Source organism: Lagopus leucura, unplaced genomic scaffold, assembly GCF_019238085.1.
Source record: "Lagopus leucura isolate 7727_CA_CO unplaced genomic scaffold, USGS_WTPT01 Super-Scaffold_100009, whole genome shotgun sequence".
Lineage (NCBI taxonomy): Eukaryota > Metazoa > Chordata > Aves > Galliformes > Phasianidae > Lagopus > Lagopus leucura.
The window spans coordinates 1,590,960-1,610,269 of NW_024962266.1; the positions used below are offsets into that span (position 1 = coordinate 1,590,960).

The 19,310-nt window shown below is 38.2% G+C and overlaps 1 long non-coding RNA gene across 1 annotated transcript; it reads right to left on the reverse strand.

The window, feature by feature from the left end:
• Nucleotides 1–1,521: 1,521 nt before the first annotated feature.
• On the reverse strand, nucleotides 1,522–8,675 carry LOC122181554. The gene is made up of 4 exons (XR_006179475.1): nucleotides 8,640–8,675; nucleotides 4,280–4,404; nucleotides 3,110–3,180; nucleotides 1,522–2,360 (listed from the first exon to the last, which is right to left on the reverse strand). It is a non-coding gene; the product is annotated as an uncharacterized LOC122181554 (long non-coding RNA).
• Between the last annotated feature and the right edge of the window lie 10,635 nt (nucleotides 8,676–19,310).

The following is a 19,310-nucleotide window of genomic DNA, read 5'->3' on the forward strand; positions in this document are numbered from 1 at the left end:
TGCTAGAAATATGTGGAATATTAGGGATGCAAATGTAAAACTCCTTGAAGGCAGAAGCAGTTTGCTTCTATGTTCATGTTTATTTCCATATTTGCAAGTTGAGAGTATAAATGTTGTGGATCATTTTTTTAGTCTAATTTAAATATGTAAATGTTGCAAAATCACTGCATACCCGGGCACTCTCTGAATAAAATCTTCTGCTTTGACTGTGTTGTAGATCTTTTCAATCTAACCTTTGCTGGTAGAAGAAAATATTTTCACACTAAATTTACTAATATGCAAATCTTAACATAAAACCTCTGTATAAAGTGAATCTTATACGGACGTGCAAACTGACAGCCAGACTTTATGCAAAAGTAGAATTGGGATTAATGCATGTAGTGACTAGGGATTAGAAGAAGTGAGCAGAAAACTTTGGATAGCTAACTGCAAACCCCAGCTTTGAGGAATGTCGTGAAAATACTGAATTATAACAGAAACTTTAAAATAACCTTATTCTAATGAGTGGAAAATCTTACAGCAAAAGTCTCCCACTCTCAGTCAGTCTCCCTCTGTAAGATTTAGTGGCAGTGCACTCATTTTCATTAGTCAAAGATGTGTTAGGATGTTCCTTCTGTCTGTTTTCATAGAATAGAGGCATAGAACTGTTTGAGTTGGAAGGGCTATCTGGTGCAACCCCCTGGGGCTGTATGTCCCCAACAGGGACACTCACAGCTCCATCAGTGCTCAGAGTCCTGTCTAGCATGACATTGTCTCCAGGGATGAGGCACCCACCATCCCTCTGGGCAACCTGTGCCAGTGCTTCACCACCTTTATTATAAAAAACTTCTTCCTTACACCTAATCTAAATCTCCTCTCCTTTTGTTTGAAACCCTTTCCCTTTGTCCTATCACCACAGGTCCTGCTAAGGAGTCCCCTTCCTTCTTACAGACCCCCTTTAGACTCTGAAAAGCTGCTCTCAGATTTCCCCAGAGCCTTCTCTTTTCCATGCTGCACAGTCCCAGCTCTCAGCCTGTCCTCATAGGGAGGTGTTCCAACACTGAGATCACTTTTGTGGCCCTCCTCTGGAAGCGCTCCAACAGCTCCATATCTCCCCTGTACTCCAAATCTGGACACAGAGCTCCAGGTGAGGCCTCACAGTGCAGAACAGAGGAGCAGGACCACCTCCCTCAACCTGCTGGCCACACTGCTTTCCTTTTGCTTTATATTGTTTTGTTTTTATCTGAAGAACACAACTATTATTAAGGAATGGAAGATCTCTATTCCCAAAGATTGCCAGCAGACATAGTACCCTTGCAGGCAGTGTAAGCAGAAAGGTTTAGGAATGAATGCAAAGATTAATTCAGGCATTATCTCTATCACAGAGTTACAGGTATAAAACCACAACAGTTAGAGGAAGTTTGCATTTTTGCAGCTGCAAGTTTCCTCTGGGCTTTCTTTGCAGCGCTTACTACTCACAAAAATGACATAGTAAAATATTCATGAATAGCAGGTGTAATGCATTAAACATGATGAGCCTGCAGTGGAAGAATACCACTGTTGAACTGAAGGTTGTCAGCACAGAGATGTACGCTGTGTAAGGATATATGGAATGTGAGGGTAAGCAGGATGCAAGGACATCTGCTTCATGAGGACATCTGGTTAATCATATACAAAGCTATTTCAAGTATAAAGTATATTTTTTTCAGAATGGATACTCTGTGCACATGTATGTGATTTGCTGGCAAAATTCAATCTGGACTAGCTAGCATGGAGGAGGAGACCAAAGGAAGTACTCAAATTTGGAGCTGGAGATTGGATGAAGAGGAACACAGCATACAGCCATCTGATATGGCCACAGAAGCTGGAAAGAATGAGGGTCAGCTCTAGGGATTGAGAGACCCACTGCTGTGAGTGTGGGAATGAATTATGACAGTGAGGGTGTGTGTGACCCAGCAGCAAAGTGCAGTCCTGGTCCACTGGTGTGGCCATCTGTGTACCTGCTGTGTTTTTGTGCTCTGGGAAGGTGAATCAGACTGTGGAGAGGACAGGAAAACATCTCTGGCCACAGCCTTGCTCAGTGCTGGCAACTCCAGAAGCCCAGATTGTGGCCCAGATTGTGGCACGCAGATTGTATGTGCAGGTCAGAGTGACAACATGTGAGGCATGATGCAGCATTACCCTATTTTCTAATACTGACATTTCTTTCAGCTTCTACAAAGTTTTCAAGATGTGAGCACAGAAAAGAAGCCAGTCAGGAAGCAGTTCTCTGCAGTGTGAGATGATGGATGTTTGGCTGGTGTACTTCATTTTTAAACATTTTCTTTAGCTGTCCTTCTCCTCAGTCTTCAAGATCCTTAATATCTGAAGATTGGCAAAATCTGTAAGACAGCAGCAAGCTCCATTTAGCACTTCTGTACATTTTTCAATGTATCACAGTAACATAGGATTCATTAAACACTCCATGAATTTTGTTATGGAGTTGTTTCAGACACCTTGTCCTTGCCAAAGGCTATTCTTATTAACACACTAGTCTTTTTTTTTTTTCCTTTCCAAAATGTGCATTCATTTTTATTAAGATTACTTATGATGGTATCAGTCTAAAGAATACCTTTGGATTCTGTAATATTTACCCCTGTTGATCCTCATTTGAATATATATGCAATTTAAGTTTTCTAAGCCACTGGCAATACCAGCTGGTTGTTCTGGAGAGTTTCCTAAGCAAAATCCTTAAAAAAAAATAAAGAAATAAAAAAGATATTTATAGCTGAAACTTTTTGTATGTGATTTTCCATTCACTTTCATTTGTGATGTTGTGTTAACAGATAAGTGTGACTTGGGATTCTGGAGGAGAAAGAAGTGCACAGAGAGAGCTACATTATACAAGTGCTGTGTAAACGAGGATGTTGAAAAGTAGAACAACAGCATGAAAGCATTGTGAATAATTGAGAATTTTGCTGTGAGTTTGTTTAGACTGCAAAACTTTATCATCATTTCACATTAAGGTACTGAAAAGAAAATACGCACTAATTGTTGGTTAGCATGTCCAAAGTTTGTTAATGTATCTCAGGAAGCAAACATTGAATACCTTTCATTTAAGTTTACACTAGCATATATATGTGATAATTACCTGCTTAATACCTCATTCTTAGTGGAGGTTTCTAGCCAGGTCTCGTTGATGCCAATGAACTGCATGAAGACCTTCAGAAATGGAGAATGAAAAGAACAGTTAGTTTTGTTGTTGGTTTTGTTGTTTTTTTTTCAGCTCTCCAAGTATTTTCTCTGTTGTAATGAATTTTTTCTTAGTCCTTTTCATTTCTTAGTTGCATGCTACTCAGAACTGCAACACAGACCGTACTGTTTCTTTCTAATTATATACACATTTTAGATGATTCCAAGTGGCTTAGTAATGCAGCCTCCATTGTTTTGCTGGTTTAGAAAATACTTCATTGCGTCTAATTCTGATTTTTACATCCTCTTCTGATTTTTGTAGCATTATTCATGGTTCTAGATTTATATCTCTATCTAAACCTGATAGATTATTTGGGGTTTATACGGCAAAGTTTTGGTAGCAAATGCTTGCAGGGGAGGCCTTTGTAAGAAAGGACCAGGAGCCAGCTCAAAGGGAATCTGCCACTGCCCAAAGCTGAGGCCATCAGGCATGCAGATGACATCTCTGTGATAGCGTATTTCAGAAAATATATAAAGTGTTGCGTAGCAGCTGTGAAAAAGAGTGAGAAAAATATGATAGAAGTAAATCTGCAGACACCAAAGTCATTGAAGTATGAGGGAGAGGAAATGCTCCAGGTGACAGAGCAAAGGTTTCCTGCAGCCCACGAGAGGCCTGCAGAGGAACAGGCTGGAAGAGCCCATGGGGCAGCAGTGGATGCGACCTGGAGGAGGCCCGTGGCAGAGCAGGCTCATGGCAGGAGCTGGAGACAAGCCCACGCAGGAATAGAATGTCTGGCAAGAGTTGTAGCCCATGGGAGACCCGTACTGGAGCAGTCCATCCCTGAAGAATGACCCTTGTCGCATGGACTCATGTTGGAGCAGTTACTGAAGAAATACAGCATATTGCAAAGAAGGATTGCATCCCGTGGGGGGAACCCCATGCTTGAGTGGGGGAAGAATGTGATGAGGAAGGAGCTGGAGAGTTGGAGTGTTGCCAACCGTCCTCAGTCTACTTTCCCAAACCCACCATGATGCTCCCCATGAAGGAAGTAGAGCAGTCAGGAGTGATGCTGTGCCTGGGAAGAAGGAGGGTAGGGAAAAGTGGTTTTAGCTTTGTTGTATTTCTTACCATCCTATTCTCTTTTTAATTGAGAATAAATTAATCTTCCCCAGATTGAGTTTCTTTGTCCAAGGCAGTCGCTGATGAGTGATCTCCCTGCCCATATATCAACCCTTAAGTTTTTTCTCCTTGTCCTGCTGAGGAGAAGGAGTGAATGAGTGGCTCGCTGGGCATCCAGTGTCCAGACAGGTCAACTTACCACATAGGCATACAGAGTGCTTGTTATAAGCCCACCTGTTAAAGCAATTAAACCACACCATTAAGGTTCTTCTATAGTTGAGTCTGCTTTTCCTACACAGGAATACACAGACCTTCTAGAAGCCCAGTGACAGTCTGATCCTAGTGCAATAGTCTGTTTGGTTTACACAGTATTTATAATTGGCATTCATATTTATTTTCTAGGTTTAGAAATTAAGTAAATATGTAGAAACTTTACTATTTCTTCATTTTAAATGTTCACTTGCAGTGATTTGACACTTTATTTCTTCAAGAGCATACATAAGCTCTTTTGCTTTCTACATTTTTGCAAAGTTTAGCATTGAAAACAAACCACAGTGAATTAATTTAAAAATACATTCACAAAAGGCTCACTTACTGCAGTTCTGAACTTTGCCACTGATTACAGTCATTTGTGGTTAATTAAGAACAAACCGTAAGCAATCTGTCAGCAGCAGGAAATTATTAGAAAAAGATACAGTCCTTGCTTCTCAATTGAGTAGTAAGAAGAATAGAAAAAATAACAGCTTTGCATCTGTAGCACATAATAGTAGGCATTAATAGTTCCTGCAGACATTTAAATCACATATTCAGATCTTAAGTTTCAAGAAGGTCAAGGAGATGCTACTTCATCCTGTTTATTTACAACTTATTCTGTACTACAGTGATATTTCATGAAGTGAAATGAATCAGAATCTATCTTTTTTTTCTTCCCCTAAAGCATACAATCTTATGAGATAAGTGCTCTGGGGCTTTTCCTTATTGTTTCTACAAAACGTGTTCATTCTGTGTTTCTGTGTTGCTGGCCAGGCTGCCTGTGCCAAGCAGGGCAGCTCAGCCCATTTCCCTGTTTCTCTGGGGCTCTGTCATTGTCCCAAGTCTGTCTTTCTGTAGCCCTGAAACAGCATAAAAATTTTCTGAACTTGATCCAGACTGAAGTCTGGACCTCATATAAACACCTCGCTTAGTATAAATATTATTCTGATGACAATTTTAACACTTCTCATGAACATGAGTCTCATTAGAAATGTTTTCACTGATGATTGTCTTCTAAAACTCATAGAGAAATGTAATGGCAATGAACAAACGAACTGCATCAATGTATGAAATATTTCACAGCTTTTATTGCATGTATTTTGCATGCATCTCATTGCATGTACTTTAATTTTCATTTTACATTGTTACAGAAGCATTCAGTAGTGGCAGCTCAAAGTCTATTAGATCTGAGTGTTTTGCGTTTTCTTTTGCAAAAGTCATCTTTGTTTCATTGCAGGCCTAGCTGTGAAGAAAATTATATCTTTATAGTATTTTTTTTAAAAGCATTTTCACTGTATATCAAGTCTAAATTATATCGTTCAACTCTTTTTCACCTTAAACCCTTTGAAACATGCAGCAAAATGTAATCAACATAATTCAGCAATCCACATTCAGCAAAGGAAATACACTGTATCATCTATTGGTATTAAAACACATATTTGATGAGTCTGCTCACAGTCAATCCTTGGACAATGTTTGCATTTCCTTTTTGCTTTTCTACTAGCCAAACTCCCAGATTTGCAGGATGAGAGCAGATCCCAACCTTCATTTAAGCTATTTAATAAAGCTGACCTTTGAAGGCACCTTGCTAATTTCAGAGGTGACAGAAATGGGATCGGGAAACACCTTTGTGTTTTCCATAAGAAACTGTCTTTGGATTTCTGCTTTCTGAAACATCTTTCCTTTTTCCCACTCTTGTTCTTCCTTTCACACGCGCCGCCCCCCCCCCCCCCTTTTTTTTTCTCTGTAAGTTTTACACAGGAAACATCTCATATAGAGTCCTTTTCTGTGAGACCCCTGGTAATCTTTTCTCCATTCCATTCACCAGGCACAGCATTCTGGCTCAAGTTACCATGGAGGCAGAAGACAGAAAAAGCTACCACAGACTTGAACTGAACCTTGTGAGAACCACCTTCTTGTTCCCACTGCCCCCCAGGCACCACAGGAGGGCTAGCAAAATCTGAGTGTTAGCTAGTGTCCTTTCAAAAAGGTCTGTAGACACTTTTCTTAATATCTGAAAGAAATATCTGAAAAATATCGAAAGGCAAATGGGATCCTGGGCTCCATCAGGAGAGGGGTGGCCAGCAGGGACAGGGAGGTGATTGTCCCTCTCTACTCAGCTCTTGTGAGGCCCCATCTGGAGTACTGTGTCCAGGTGTGGAGCCCTCAGTACAAGAAAGACATTGAGATTTTGGAAAGGGTCCAGAGGAGGGCAACTAAGATGATCAGGGGGCTGGAGCACCTCCCCTATGAGGACAGGCTGAGGGAGTTGGGCTTGTTCAGCCTGGAGAAGAGAAGGCTGCGGGGTGACCTCATTGCAGCCTATCAATACCTGAAGGGAACCTACACCCAGGAGGGGAGTAAACTCTTCAAAAGGGCTGACAACAGCAGGACTAGGGGAAATGGATCCAAGTTGAAGGAGGGAAGATTTAGGTTGGATGTTAGGGGGAAGTTCTTTACAGGGAGAGTGGTTAGGCCCTGGAACGGGCTGCCCAGGGAGGCTGTGGATGCCCCGTCCTTGGACGTGTTCAAGGCCAGGTTGGACGGGGTCCTGGGCAACCTGATCTGAATGTGTATGTTTGGTGGCCCTGCTAGGCAGGGGGGTTGGAACTACATGATCCTTGGGGTCCCTTCCAACCCGGGTGATTCTGTGATCTGAGCTCCATAAAGGAGAAGAAAATTACTTTGCATAAACTAGTATGATAAATATTCGATAATAAATATATTGAATACTCAATATATAATATTGAATAAATATTCAATTATATGCAATTCAAATGCATTAATAATACATTTTGTCAGACTGCCCAGCTGCTGCCATCTGTCACACAGCAGCAATATGTAGTAGGATATCAGTGGGAAGGTTCAGCCTATGCTGTCATGCCACCAACATCCATCTCTGACATAGTGAGCTAACATCATAGCATAGGAGGTATTACTTTCAGAGTATCCCTCATAGTAGACAAGCCCTGAGCATCTTTAGATACAGATTTATTTCAAGTAGAAATGGTGATATATATATATTAGTATAGTTAAATACTCATATCATACAAAGGAGCTTCTTATAACTGCTTCGGGACAAATTTCTGATTGGTATATTGCTAATTTTTACAACTGAACTCCAACTGAAAAGGTCTTTTCACTGTTACAAATCAAGCAGAGCACTTGCCTGCCTCATAGTTCTGAGAAGCAATCCCCAGCGCTCACTGGCCTGTGGGCAACAGTATTATTTAAAGAAAACCTTGTAGACAACATCAGTTCTTGCTCTCCCTATCACTTCTAGTTTTAATTTTTAATTTTGTGTGGCTCCCAGCAATATTATCATCTCTTGCAGGCAACATATTCCTAGGGACATGAACATGAGGAAGGAGCATGCTTTTTTTGTTTTCTCAAACAGTTTTCTCTCAACCCATGAGTTCTGCTTTTTCTTTTGCTTTCAATTCTCTTCCCCATCCCATTGGTAAGAGGGGGAATGAGCAAACAACTGTGTGGTGCTGAGCCACCTGCCGGGTTGAACCACAACATTTTATCACTCCAGATCCGTACAACCATGTCTGCAGATGTTGATTAGAGTCCCTGCATTGTAATGAGATTCTGCCTGGAAGAGTTCACTTATCTCTTAATAAAACTGAAATATTGATCGAATCTGTTATGGATGAGGACAGCTTGGCACTTAAATGTTCACACTTGTCAACACTGCACAGTGCAATGTAATTAGCACATGCTTATTAATATCTTCTTCCTGATGAGTATATACACCTACGTGTACAGTAAACCATCTCAATTAATTGATGAAGTAAAGAAAAATCTGAACACAAAAGTTCTTTTGCATAAGAAACGTTGTCTCTGAGTGACTAGAGTTTGTATTCGCAGACCAGCTAGTGCCTCCAGAGAGAGATGTTCTCCCAGAAGATACACTGGAGTGAGCTCACTTATCTACTCTCCATGAAATGTGAAGTGTATGGTTCTGTCTTCAGCCATATGACTGAGCTGATTTTTTTCCTCTATGGTCCATTGTATAATCAATAGATATCAAGATGCTATAATCACAATATAATCAAGAGAGTTAGGCAAAATAGACAACAATCACAAAAAGAGAATAGGTGGAAGAGCTTACCCTTCGGCTGAGCTCACCACAAAACACCAAGAGGCGATCTCCAGAAGAGATCCTTCCCCTCTGGTAGCCAGCTCTTAAATAGGTCTAGGAGGGATGGAGCCTGGCTCCACCCCTTCCGGCAGCACAGTGAATTGCCTTCACCTGTGCTCCTCTGGCTGACTCATGGCTCGCCTCAGGTGATTAATCAGAGGTTCAGGCCGTGACTCAGCAGTTCCCATACATCCATCTTTTTTCCCTTTTCTTTTGTTTTTGGCATTGCTTCTCATGCCTTCCCCAGTTAAAATCACAAATTCTCTTATTTTCATGGCATTTCCTAAAGGGCAGATTCGCCAGGTGCTTTTTCTTTCTTGTGGAAGAATATATACATGGAAAATGTATGTTTCACTTCAGAGATCAGTAAGAAGAAGAAGAAACTGAAGAATACTTTCATCTGCGCAGATTCATCAGCTTAGCCTCAGGCAGAGCCTCAGATTAACAAGCTTTACCTTGATGGTGACTCAGCTGTGAAAGCAGTGTTGTGACATTTCCTAAGGAAGGCTGCCCACATGCATATTTACACTTCAACCCTTTTTTTTTCCTCTCTCTTGCTAATCTCTCTTCATTTTGTAGTGAATTACATACTATAATACTGCAAGAGAAGTTGGTTATGGGCTGTGCCTGTTGGCATTTAGGGCACGAGAGAAGTAGCGGAATTTCTCTGGTTTCAGTGCAAGGAAATACTCACTTGCACAGTGTGAGTATGAATATGGATAAAAAGAGAATAGCCAGTTAATAGCAAGTAACCACCCTTTTTTATAGAGACTTGAGGCATACATCCACTAATAGCAGTGGAACAATCTTCCTTCATGTGTTGCCTCTCTACTTCCAGGGTTTTTTTTTTCCATGTTTTTTTTTTTTAAACAAATAATCTGGACTGGAAATCCATATTTTCTGTTTGTGTACCCAGCAGACAAACTAATAAAGAATACAAGATATTTATATTCAGATATATAAAATCCTGTCCAAATCAAATAGGACAAAACCTATAAACACAGGTAATTAGAAGAGATATTTAGTTGGCCATACAAAAAAATTCTTCAAATTTTTCAGATGTTAACATGTGGTATCAAAAAGGTCTCTTTTGTCTCCATGTTATCATTCACTTATTTTAGATTAACAAATGCTGAAACATGGGCAATTTTTTTAAAAATTAGAATAAAAGTCTTTAAATAGCAAGTTAAGACTTTTGTGCTGTTTTTTTTTTTTTTTTTTCATTATGTCTGGGATTTTGTTCACTCAGCAGATGAAACAGCTGTGAGATGTGTGGTCCTTGCCTTAAGGATATTATTGCAGTGTTAAAATGATGCACGCTGACCAGCTAGTGAAATCCTTATATTCTTGTATATTTCTTTATAACTATTTGTCATTTATTTATTTTTATGTATAAACATAAATACTCATGCTTTCATTTATTCTTTTTACCACATTTTCCTGTTTGAAAATCTTTATGCTCAGGCTGCAGAGAAAATTGGATATCAATACATAGTTGTCTAAAAACATCAATGCAAAAGTTTCCAAATGTTTTTTTTTTTGGTCATTATTGGTCACTATTATCAGAAATTAGTTGTAATTTATGAGTAGTTCTCAGCTTTCATGGTACTTGATTGCTTTACCTGTTATTTTTGATGACATAAAAGGATGAAGTAAAGATGAATTTAAAATGAATTAAAAAGTACAGAAAAAAGATGGAGAAGGGTTGGATCACAACAAACTGATATTAGTTTTGCTATGTAGGAGGAGCACAAATTGCATGAGTTTCCCCAGAATTCTGTGTCTGCAGTAGGTACCCAATGCCAGGGATGCATAAGGCACACAATGCAAGAACATATTTGCACCACAGCATTCCCTCATGCTAACAAAATATATATATGCAATATAGAAACGTTCATGGAAGCAAAGATAAAGAATGCAATCACAATTTTTTTTCCCTCTAATAGTCACGTATGACATTCACATGTATTATAGCAGTGGATTTAAGAGCTAATGGTATTGTAGTAGAATGCAGATAGGATTGAGAGCTGGTCAAAGTGCTTCAATTTATTTACTTATCTATTTATTAAATCCATATTTAAAAAAAAAAAAAAAAAAAAAAAAAGGACAAAATGCACCAGTTTAAGTGACCCTGCTCAGTTACGAAGGGAAAAGGTCAAAGCTTCCCATTTGAAGAACATATTACTTTCTGTTTCTGGGTTGTTTGGATTATGTTCATTAGATTGTGTAAGAATATAATAACGGTATGTATTATTTTTATAATCTAATAAAAACTAATGAAAGTGATTGTATTTAAATGAAAAGTTTTAATGATACCTAAATTGTTCTTCCTTGCAGATATCCATGTTTTATTACATTCTTTTATTAGCTAGCACCAGTATTTGCAATAACATTATCTGAGATTAACATCTCTTCCTCATATAGCACTTCTTGAAGATAAATTGCTTGATAATCCAAGTGAAATGCTTGGCCTTTGTGGAATAAAATAAAAAAAGGGACAAAAGAGTTGCCAAAATGTGAGTAAATAATATAGGTCATAACCAAGGATAAAGAGTATACACATGAACTTATGAATTTTCAAATAAAGAAGGCCATGACAGGCCTTTGCATTTGCATTCTCTGTAAACTGAATAGATTTCATTTCACTTCCCTACTGATGTGTACAGACTACAGAGATGCTCTGCTGTGTGCAGGGCTCTGGAGCTGTCATTGCCTCTTCAGAAAATGTTGTTAAATGACAATCTGTTTTTCCTAGGAATCTTAACAACTGTATTGTAAATAGTAATGCATAATTTTTTTAAATAAAACTTTCTAAGATGAGTAATTTCAGGCCATGGAGTAGATGCCACGTTTGCATTATGCTTGTTTCAAGGCTGTAAGAAAACTTAAGGATCCTGCAGTCAACATTAAATGAGTTTCAGTGTTTAATGGATTACTACACAGCCCACTCCAGCTTTACTAGGGATAAGGATCTGATTTGGAATGAAAATGATAACAGGATGTTGGGTTTTCTTTTATAGTCTTTGTAAAAGAACACCAGACTTGCTTATTGCAGGTAATGTAACGCTAAGGCAATATTACTTAGGAAATACAATACATACTGTGTGTACTGAAGCCAAAATATAAGCCACAGAATCCACTCTACAAACCTTCAGAGATAACATGCTCATAGCTCCAGTCATAGCACAGCTGTGTGGGAATTCTTGGCACCCAGGAGCACATTATTTAGTTCCCTCCCGTCATTTAAGAGCAGAAATATTTTAAGGCAGTCCTACAATACTTGTTTAGAATTAACAGCCAAGTCTTCTGGGGTTTGGTATTGTGGAGAGAGGAAGAGTACAGTATTTTAGTATTTTAGCATTGCAGCCGTTGTGCAATAAAGATCACCACCAAAAAAAAAAAAAAAAAGCCCACAAAAAACACCAAAAATAAACAAGAACAAAACCCACAGCCCCATATCATCAATTTTCCTACTGCTGAAAGTATATAACAAAACATAATTCAGAGGTTGAGCAGGGAAGAGAATTACAGAGATACCCTATGTGAACAGTTCCTCAGTTTTCAATATTTGAAGTATTGTACTATTTGAGGTGAAACTGGACAATTCTCTGAAGTTCTTAACATGCAAGAAGAATAAATAAGTTCAGATGCCTATGAGTGTGTGTTCATTCTTAAATAAAATACATACTTGGAAATTCTGAAAAATGCCTTATTTGGATGCTTTTTTTTTTTTAACCAATGTCACTTGAAGATGTTGCTAATTCTTTCTGTCTTTGTTTTGGGGTTTTATTCACCAGCAAAACTAATTCTAAGCAATAATGTTTTCACAGATGACTCTGATTCATAATGTCAAATGCATCAAGATACATTGCAGAACCATTTTATTTGCTCATGATTTTAATGTTCTGTAGCAGCCAAATATTCCACAAACTCTGAAACAGAGAGTTTGATACTCTCCAAAATTATTTAAAATAAAAGACAGTGCCAGTATATTCAATCTTTTATATATGTTTTCAGTGAGGAGCTTCGATTTATTTTCCCTAAGCTCCTTGTGTTTTGCAATGAATTGATTAAGTCTATTGGTTTTGCTATAGAGTTAATAGGTTTGATTTAAGAAAGAGCATGCCCTATGCCAAAGGGCTATCAAGAGAAAAAGTGCTTTGAGGTACACAGGCATTGGTGCCTTGGATGAAAAAAGCTATGTATTCTTATGTATTTCCTTAAATCAAATCTTCGGCCACAGCTCTGGCACATTCATATCCTAAATGTCTGAAAAATTACAGACCTTTATATTTGTTGACCATGTGCAATCACAAGCCATCCATTTCAATAAACCATTAAGTTGTGAGTACCACCCAAGCATTGAACTTCAGAACACATGCTTGAATTGGTTTCATAGAGGTTTCAGAGAAAGAAGAAAAAAAAAAACAAAAAAAGAAAAAAAAAGTAGAAAGTTATTTTAAATATATTTTATAATTTAGATATTATTAATTAAATTCTACAAAGAGCTGTTGCTGAAACCTGTGATGTGCAGAGCTTTTCACAGTCTAAAAAAGGTGGTGAATAGTTTTCTGATGATATACAATTAATTCAGAGTAATAAAATAATGAAATTCTCACAAAAAGATGACTCAAAATTTAATAAACAAGCATCCAAATTCCACAGGTGGAATTCAGTCCAGGAAATACACAGTCATGTGCACTAGTCAAATACTCCCATACCTAAAAACCTCCAGAACTGATGCCAAAAAAAAAAGAAAAGAATATCAGGCCAGTTCAGTGACACGGAGCTCATTGTGCTATTAGGAATTACTAAAATAAGGAACACAAGGAAAAAAAAAAAAAGATACTGCTAAGGCAGTTGCTGAATCCATCAAAGTTAGGACTCCAGATAATTAATAAAAATGTTGAACAAAAACAGCTAGAATTGAACTGTGGGTAAGACCACTATTAACTGTCCACCAGACAGACACATCCCCCATTCATTATTACCCTTTGAGCTCTACCACTGAGTCAGTTTTTCAGCCCATACAGTATGTACATCTTCACCTCACAGTCAGACAATCTGTCTCAAAGGATGCTGTATCAAAAAAGGCCTTACTAAAATCCAGAAAGAGTACATCCATGGCCTTGCCTTCTTCCACAAAGTCACTAATGTTATAATAGAAGGATATACGACAAATTACTAAGGCAGGACTTCCTTTTACGAACACGTTGACTATGACTGATAAATATTTTGTTCTATAACTGTTTCTCAGTATCCCCTGGGATAATATACTCCATAACTTTTCCAGCCACTGACATTAGACTTACAGGCCTGTATTTTCCTGGGACGTCTCTCAGGCTGTTCTTTGAGCTGGAAATAATATTGGCTGGCTCCCAGTCAATAGAGGTGTTCCCAGACTCTCCAGACTTTTGGTAAATTTTTGAGAGGAGTTCAGCTACAGCGTCTGCTAACCCCTGCAATACTTTGATATCCATTCATCCTTTAATAGTGCTCTCTGTAACTTCCATGAGATTTTCTCTCTGTTATTTTCTATGCCCAGAATTTTTCATGTGAAATCCAGTAGTTCTTCATGGTCAATTAGCTAAAACTCAGGCCAGGGCCTGCTCATCTGTCTGCCTATCTATGCAATTATTCCACTGTACTAATACATGAATCTAAATAAGGTGATTTTCCTTTTTGGGAAGCTGTAGTAAAACAAGGAGAGAAAAATGAACATGGTTGACTAAATTTTATCCGTGAGATATCAGAAAAAAAACTAGCCTCTGTAGCTCAAAAAAGAAACATTTTGAAGGAATATAATAGGATAAAAGTCAGGTGAAAAGGACAAAACAGGGAAAAAATAATTCTCTTGGTAAAATAGGGAGTATTAAATAAAATTATTAGGCAACAGATTGAAGGAAGACATGAAGTACCTTTATCATGCAAATAATATTGCTGTACTGAGACAGAGCACTAACTGAGAATTCGTGTAGCCTGTTTGGAGAAGATCCCTGTAAGTTGCCCTACAAAGAGGAGAGAACATCTACATACTGTGGGTGATGTGAAGATGATGGATTGGCACAGACCTCTAGCTATGGTACAAGAAGTAAGATACTGTCATGCTAAATGGCATTAGATTTAGAATAGAATAATATAAAGATGAAATGTTACTGGTTAGATATCTGATAAAGAAAGTAAAACATTTTGCAAATTACACATAATAATAGACTTAACTGCCTGAAGTTGTAGACTTCCCAGCTATTGCTATGATCAGTAAAACTAGGAGTCATTAGTGATTTCCAGTAGTATGAATGTCTACAAAATAGCCTCTGACATCCAAAACAACCCTTGGGGCATGAGGGGTCTTTGTACATGAATAATATATTTGTGAAAAATTGTATCTCTTGGTTCTGGTTCCAGTGCAAGCTTACATTAAATTTTTGAAGAAATTTTACAAGGCCATATTTCTCTGATTCAGTGTGTATGTCCTGTGTAAGTTTTTCAGAAGAACAAATCTCCCTGAGTACGCACCTAATATGATGCAGCTGATTATGAATTTAATCTACAGTCCTCTTCAAGACTTTAGATTCTATTGAGTGGATAACATTCTCTTTCGTAAACACTGGTTTAAAATATTACATACTAAAAACTGCCTGTAATAACACTATAGGAAGCATTTCCCATTTGTGATATTATTCAAAGTCCAATACAGAAATTGAAAATATTGTCTACAGTCCACTTTGGATCCAGGCCTTAGTCTGTGAGGTTTGTTTGTTTTTTTTTCTCTCACATTTCTTGAGGATGCTATTTGACATTAGGCAAACTTGAATTTGACCAAAGCATCATCAAGTCATTTGGGTAGTCAGTTTTTTTGCACGAGTACAGATTAGCATAACAGAGCGCTTGCTAGACAAGAACTTTGAATCTTCTACAGGAGAAGGTACTGTATTCCAGTGTTAAGACATACAGAAATTTGTCTGCATTATTTTTAATTGAATGGACTCGTGCCAAATACGTAACCTTCATAAATTTGTTTTTCTAATGAAAACAAGTGAGCTCCAAATGCTACTGACAGCTTACGCTAAGAAAATAAAACTAATTATGCTCAAATTAAATTAATTTTCCAAAAAAAAAAAAAAAAGTATTCCAAGAAAAACTAAGAATGCAAAGGTTGTGGGATTTTTTTCCTTTTTTTTCCTTTTTTCTCACCCTAGTGAGGCTCCATAATTGAAAAAGAAATAATTAAACAACAGTGGGAAAAGGGAAGCTTTAATCAGTCTAAATGTTCCCTTGATAATTTTGAAGTATAGTGTGTTTATATAGATCTAAATTATTTTACTGCATATTACTGATGCAGTTCTTTTTTATTTTATTGCAATGTCATTGTAATATCAGTGGCTGCATTTTAAAGGCAGAATTATTTCACAAATGCTGAGTTCATATACTTTACAGTTCAAGATTTGTTTTTTAATTTGCTTCACGGATGTCATGCAAAAAGGCTTTTTGAAATGTTTGTAATGTGTAAACTTATGTTGAAAATCTCTCTTAATATGTCTTATTATGAATAGTTTGCAATTTGCACCACAGCTTTTTAGTTTTAATATTAAGTACATTTTCCCCATTTATCATGTATATTAATATCTGAGCACTTTATTCCTGAAATCAAGAGTCAGACATTAAGGGACAAGCCATTCACATGTCATGAAGGGGATTTCTCTGTTTTAATTCTTTTGCATGTCACATTGCTTAGATAAATTTATGCTTCGTAGTTATACAAACACTGTATATAAGTAGTACTATGAACTGCAATGTCAAAAGGACTGAGATATTTTAGTCCAGTCTAATCCAGTTTGTTCAGAAAAGTTCAGCATCTTCCGTAGATACACAGAAAAATGTTATAAACACTGCTCAATCTGGGAAGTTTAATTCAGCATCATTTGAATATTGTTTATGCTTTCCATTTTCATAATTCTATACGACTAAATCCAAATGCAGTACAGTATCTTCCTCTCCATTGTATTATGCAGTAGACAGACGTTTATTCATTAGTGTATGTCGTTTTTCCTATTTAAACTTACACGTTCACAATCTAAATGCAAAGACTGACTGAAATGTCACTTTGGTTAATTACCCTAAGTTTGCTCATTGACTAGTGAGGCAAACAAAATGAAGCATTCCAAAACTGTGCTTATCAGAATGTTAAAATATCTTTTAAATTAAGATAGCATATGAGAATTGGCCTTTTGATCTTTGAAACTACTCACCACTTACAAAGAAAAGGAAGCTATAACTGGAAAAACGGGTTATTTCTTTATCAAGGACTTTAGATCCAAGTAGAGCATTTTAATTAAGCTTGCTAAACAAATGCCTAATCTTTCTGTGTGAGTATTTATTTTGCAGTAAGCAGCCCTTTTTGCCCTTGTTAAACATTGATTCATTTCAGAGGCACTGCAAACATGGTATTTTTAAGAAGATCATTAAGTCTGATTATTAAGACTGGGAGCAACACACAGAGCCACAGCAATTGTTGTAGTTGTTCCCAGATTTCTTTGGAGAATCCTCGTGGCTGTTCTAGGTGATAGCTTGCTCCTGGCTGGCTGGAAGAGGCTACACCTTTTATCCACAGATGGTACTGGTGGGTCTCAAACCCTCATTCAGCAATCAGCTGGTGAAGAGATAGATAACCAGGCAGATGAAGGCAACAAGGAAAGACAGCGTGCAGCCTTCAGCAGTGCTTGCAGCAACTCTGCTGAAAGCTGCATAGCATGAAGATGTGCCATGTGTTGTGACCACCACAGGCTGGAGAAAAAGTATGCTCTTAGCACATAGTAGATTTTAACCCAGAAGCACATCCCAAGAGAGGATGTAGTTGACCAGGTGCTGTTTGAAGGATATTTGGTGTGGCCTCATCTCAGAGAGGTGTGCTGCGGTCAGGGTGCAGAGGGACCACGTGAAGAAGCTGTAGGAAGTGGCAATCACTGGGAAAGACGAACAAGGATATGAACAGTCTATTTAGATAACTCACCTTCTGTTTCAAGAGAAGAGGAAAGCAGGAGACACATAACAGGCTGTCCCCTGCGGACACCACACGGAGCAGATCTCCATTGCAGCCATGGAGCAGCCTGTGGTAGGAGCAGCCTGCAGGAGGCCATGGCCATGTGCCCACACGAGCGGCCCAGGGCTGGAGCTGCAGCCGTGGAGAGGGGCCATGGTGGGGCAGGAGGGCTGGGCGAGCTGCTGCTATTGAAGAGGAGCATGCCGTGTTGAAGCTCTGGGGGAAGCGCTGCCCGTGGGGCAGTTTCTACAAGATGGACTCCAGGGTGTGGAGCCATTTTAGAGCAGTGCTTGAAGAGCTGCAGCCTGTGGGAAGCCCATGAGGGATTGGTTTAGAAAAGATGGCAGCCGTGAGAGGGACCCGGTGTGGGGCAGCGTGAGAGAGAGTGTTGAGCTTTAGGGACTGACCACAGCCCCAATTCCCTGCTCCCCTTAGGGGGAGGACTTGGAAGAGAATGAGTGAATGGGAAAATGCTTTTAGTTTGCTTTTAGTTCATCAGTGCTCTAGTCTGCTATTAACAGGCAGTAACTTACATTCATCTCCCCAACTTGAGTCTGTTTTGCACATGATGGTCGTCAGTGAGAGATCTCCTGTCCTCATCTCAACTGAAGACTCTTTTTCACTGTAATTTCACTCCTGTTCCTTTAACAAGGGAGAGTGAGAGAGCAGCATGGTGGAGTGCAGGTAGGCAGCCCCGTGACACACACACCTCTCCTGAACAGCCATGGCACTAGAGCGAAAACCTTACTCAAGGTATACATTAAGACCAACAGGGCTGGTAGTTAAAATCCTGCCAGCACACTCTCCTGTGTTTTGGAAAAAATGCTATTTTTTTTTTTTCTCCTGGAAATTTGTTCAGATATATTACTTAAAAGCTTATTTCGTGTAAGAACCGCAATAGTTTCAGATGCCTCTATTGGCATTTTTTCTATTAATAGGAAATATAGTGTCACTGGATTTATTTCCTATATAGTAAATAGGAAATAGTGTCACTGGATTTTTGTCTTCTATAAAATGTAAATAGTAAATGTATATAAATGTAAATATATAATAGCATAATATGTGGAATAATTGAAGTGTATATAAAATGTAAAATATTTATATGAAGACATAAATTTGACAGCAAAGTAGACATGGCAGTAATTTTTGGAGAATTGTTTGCTCATACATCTACATAATTCAACCAAAATGTTAGTGCTTGCATGACAGCAAATTTTAAGTCCAAATATGGGAATTCACTTATTTGAACAGAAGCAAGGACTTGAATGTGCTCCCTTTAAAAAAACAAACAGAACTTGTTGGTAGACATATGTGCTGTGTGCTGCTTAATGTTTACTACACTCTATTCCTTTTCTTTTAGAAATAACTTCTAAGGCACCAATATGCATTTATGAATTTTAAACTCTTAGTGTCTCTGTTGTTTCCACTTAAAAGAAACAAACTACCACCAGGAAAATTTTGCCTGTTCTATGTATTTATTTTAAGCTTTGTCTGATTGTAAATGTCAGGACATCCTTTTGGGGAAAAAAAAGAAGCTACTCTTAGTGAACAATGCACAGTCATGCAATTCCAGTAATCTTTCTTGAAGTTTTCATTTTAAT